This window comes from Epinephelus lanceolatus, chromosome 17 (assembly GCF_041903045.1).
Source record: "Epinephelus lanceolatus isolate andai-2023 chromosome 17, ASM4190304v1, whole genome shotgun sequence".
NCBI lineage: Eukaryota > Metazoa > Chordata > Actinopteri > Perciformes > Serranidae > Epinephelus > Epinephelus lanceolatus.
This window is the reverse complement of record NC_135750.1, coordinates 43082130-43087110: the sequence shown is the minus strand read 5'-3', so window position 1 is coordinate 43087110 and position 4981 is coordinate 43082130.

The window sequence follows — 4981 nt, the reverse complement described above, 5'->3', positions numbered from 1 at the left end:
ACGCTATATCAACGAAAACACCTGTACACTATTCACCCAGGATTTTATACCCATACCAGCTCTGCCCTCAGTCTCTGTCAATGATCCGGTTCATAGTTTCAGCTCTAAAGCTATGAATATTATGGACAATATTGCCCCCATGAAGGTCAAAGTTGTCTCTGGTAAGAAAAAACCACCATGGAGGAACGCCACACAGGTAAAAGCTCAAAAAAGCGAATGTAGAAAAGCAGAACGCAGGTGGCGAAAAACCAAACTCCAGGTTCATTATGACATTTATAAGGAAAGTCTGCACATCTATAACGTGGAGCTAAAAAGGGCGCGGCAGTCCTTTTTCTCAGAGATTATCAACAAAAATAACAACAATGCACAGACTTTATTTACTTTTGTTGACAGACTGACAAACCCATCAGCGTCAGTCCCTCCTGAACTGCTCCACCTTGATCCACCAAGGCATGCAATGACTTTGCTTCTTTTTTCACAGACAAGATTTTAAAGATAAGACAGACAGTCTGTAACTCCAACACAGTGGCTATTTCACCTATGCCTCATAAGACTACTCCAGTTAATTTGGCACTTTTTCACCCATTAAATTATGCTACTTTGACATAGTTAGAAACCTTAGGTCCACTACCTGCTGCCTTGACAGTCTGCCTGCAAGCTTTTTTAAAGATGTTTTTAACTGCATAGCATCAGATATACTACAGATAGTCAACTGTTCTCTTCAGTCAGGCCTTTTTCCGACGGCCCTGAAGACTGCAGTCATTAAACCTCTTTTAAAAAAGCCTAATCTGGATGCCTCAGTAATAAATAACTACAGGCCCATATCAAACCTACCATTTTTAGGAAAGATCATTGAAAAGGTTGTTCTTCAGCAACTTAGCACCTTCTTGGAGCAAAACAATTCCTTTGATGCCTTTCAGTCTGGATTTCGAGCACATCACAGCACTGAGACTGCACTTGTAAAAGTTTTAAATGACATTCATCTGAGCAGTGATGCATCAAAGATTTCGGTTCTGGTATTACTGGACCTCAGTGCTGCATTCGACACAGTTGACCATAAGATACCGCTCAACAGACTAGAAAAGTTTGTGGGACTTTCTGGCACTGTGCTAAATTGGTTTAAATCTTATTTACAAGACAGGGATTTCTTTGTGTCACTTGGCAATTATGAATCTGTGCGAACAAAAATTACATGTGGAGTTCCTCAAGGGTCCATTCTTGGGCCTCTTCTGTTCAACATCTATATGCTTCCTCTTGCTCAGTGTAAAGGACAAAGCTGGCAGTCAAGAGGAGACTCAGGTGGTTTTTTTAAAAAAAGGCTTTTATTTTACCCAAATACTGAAAAAAAGGTACAAATGACAAAATATATAACTAAAGTTCTGGGCCCATAAAAGAGGTCAAATAAGGTCAACTCAACTAAATTAACCAAACCAAAAATACCAAAACTAAATTTTTAATAAAGAGAAACAAACAATATAACTAAATGGAAAAATAACAGTTTCTCCCTATGAGGTGGCAGGAATTGGTACGGCCCAATTGGCCACCTGTATTTATCAGTTTCAGTTCCTGGGGCACATCCTTTGCTCGAGCGTGGCCAGATGTCCTTCAGGAGCAGCACCTCCACACTGGTAACTCAAGAAATGAAAATTAGAACAATTTAAAGAAACTAGTGACTGTATAAAAGTTAACCAAATGTGCACACTACAAATAGAAACTAATGTACTGTCAAAACTGAAAAATAAAATGAGTATGATGTATGAAACAAAATCCAATGTGTTGTCATTTATTTGTTTGTAATGTGAGATGTAATTAAGATAAGCTAAATGAGGAAAAAATGAACTACAAATGTAAAAGAAACCAAAGTGTGAGTGCCACAAGGGGACAGACCTTAATGCAGCTGTGTGGCTGCAAGTGCGGCCATCACACTCAGATTATGGAATATCATAACATCTCCTACCATACTTATGCAGATGACACACAACTTTACATAACAGTGTCACCAGATGACTACAGTCCCCTACATCTGCTAAATAAGTGCATTGACGAAATCAATATGTGGATGTGCCAGAATTTTCTACAACTAAACACAGACAAAACTGAGGTAGTTGTTTTCGGCCCCAAAGAACAAAGTTCAATACTCAGTGCTCACCTTGACGCCATGACACTAAAACCTACAAATCAAGCCAGAAATCTTGGTGTAGTTCTGGACTCAGACCTAAATTTCAATAGTCACATTAAGACAATTACTAAATCAGCCTACTACCACCTTAAAAACATAGCAAAAATAAAAGAACTTCTGTCTAAACAAGATACAGAAAAACTTGTTCATGCTTTCATTTTCAGCAGGCTGGACTATTGTAACGGTGTCTTCACAGGCCTGAGTAAAAAATCAATCAGACAACTGCAGCTCATCCAGAACGCTGCTGCCAGAGTCCTCACCAACACCAAGAGAGTGGAGCACATTACACCAGTGCTTAAGTCACTGCACTGGCTTCCTGTGTGTCAAAGGATAGACTTTAAAATCTTGTTACTTGTCTATAAAGCACTAAATGGTCTCGGGCCTAAATACATCTCTGATATACTTGTACGTTATGAAGCATCCAGACCCCTCAGATCATCTGGAACAGGTTTACTCAGTGTTCCCAGGATCAAAACCAAACAAGGTGAAGCAGCCTTTAGTTTCTATGCTCCCCGCCTGTGGAACAAACTTCCAGAATATCTGAGGTCGGCTGAAACTGTCAGCTCATTTAAATCAGGGCTTAAAACATTACTATTTACTGCAGCTTACCAGTGACCTAGATATCTAACTTATTGTTAGGATAATCTGTAGCTATTGTTTTTATATTTGTCTGCTGTTGCTTTTGCTTTATGTTTGCTTTTTAAATGCATTTTCTGCACTGTTTTTAACTATTTATTGTCTTGCTTTTAGCTTTTATTTTTAATGATTAGGGATGGGCAGCACAAGCAAAAAAACTATTCGAAAATCATGGCAACTATTCGACGAATTTTCGAATAATCCCCACTGCACCTCATTTTCGTTTATTTTGTCGAAGTTGTTCCACACGGAACTTTTTGATGACTGTAGTAGTCTCTGCATGTTTCTCCTGTTTGTAAAAGAGCATCAAACTAGCTGGTAGCCCATCTCACACCGCTGTAGCAATCCTATACTGCCCTCGTGCCGTTAGGAGCTGAATTGCATGTCAAATAAAGGGGGGAAATAAGACGGCGAATAGTAGTAGTCGCATTAAAAAATCGATTTTTCAAATTAAAACAACTATTCGAAAATTCGAAAATCGTGACCCATCCCTATTAATGATCTATTGTTCCTTTAATGTTCTATTTTAATGTATTTCTCTTGTAAAGCACATTGAATTGCCTTGTGTATGAATGGTGCTATATAAAAAAAATTGCCTTGCCACGCAATAGGAGAGAATGAACCCGAACCGTCATCTGCGAGGAAAAGAAGACGCAACTTCACTCCTTGTGATGCACTCTCTGCGGCGCTTTTCCTCCTGATGATATATCTCCCCAACGATGGCAGCAGTAGCACCGAATCCCATTCTGTGCATTAAGCCTCTCTTCTCGCCCGCTCAGCATCAAACACATGGAGTTCCTCATCTGTATGCTCTGGCTCAAACAGATATGGCTCTGGGTCTGTGTCCGCTACAAGAAACTCTTCAAAATCACGTTCAAAGTCGTCCATCGCAGATACTATAGTCCGGAGATATTGCTAGGCTAAATAAACAGCTGAGCTCTGTTTACCGGCTACGCTGTCAGTCAGTGTGCGGGCTGGAGATTGGTGGACCACTCGGTATGGTAAACGAGTATGTGTGTATGAAGTGTGTCTGTTACGCTAGAAGAGTCAGAGTTTGGGACGGAGTCTTTTACCCCCTGGAGTGTTACCGGAGTTTTTGGAGTGCTCAAATAAACTGGCCTTTTTCCCGAACGCTCCTCTGGTCTCCTGCTCGTGAGGGATTCATTACAATATCGTAACATGGTTTAGATTTCTAAATAAACATTTACCTCGTCGCTAGATAGACATACTCCTGAAAAACTTGTGCGCAAGGCTTTTTGTCCCTACGAGGCCACCGTCATTTACCCGACGGGAGGGGTGAGCGAGTGAGCCCTGCAATCTAGAATTTGACCACTGATGTCACTGTTTTCAACCCATTTTACACACTGGCCCTTTAACAGACTAGAGTTAAAAATGGCTGCAACTCCTCAACTGTGTTTACTAACACAGCTTTAGACGATAGAGACCTGATATTTAACAGTCCGCATTTATTTCTCCTGTTTTGTCTTTCTGTCACAGAAGAGGTTTTAATTTTTATGAGGTTGTTATGCACAACTCCTCTTTGTTTAATTTTAGGTTTAAATAATTTAGGTGGTCGGGGGACAGACACCGTTTGTATAAAACTATGAAAACTATGGCTGGGTAACTGAACTAGAAGCTCAGAGAGGAGTATAGGACTGCGACTCTGAGTCCAGGTTCCTAGAAATGAGAGCAGCTCCATCCAAAGTGGGATGAATGCCATCCCTCCTAATAAGACCAGGTTTTCCCCAGAAAGTTTGCCAATTATTAACGAAACCCACATCGTTTGCTGGACACCACCTGGACAGCCAGCGATTAAATGACATGCGGCTAAACATGTCATCATTGTTCAGATTTGGGAGGGGTCCAGAGAAAACTACGGAGTCTGACATCGTTTTTGCATATTCACACACACCGAGGCAGTATTAATTTTAGTGACCTCCGATTGGCGTAACCGGGTGTCATTGCCGTTGACGTGAATAACAATCTTACTGAATCTATGTTTAGCTTTAGCCAGCAGTTTTAAATTTGATTCAGTGTCGCCTGCTCTGGCCCCAGGGATACATTTGACTATGGCCGCTGGTGTTGCTAACTTCACATTTCTCAGAATAGAGCTGCCAATAACCAGAGTTTTATCCTCAGGGGGTGTGTCGCTGAGTGGGGAAAAGC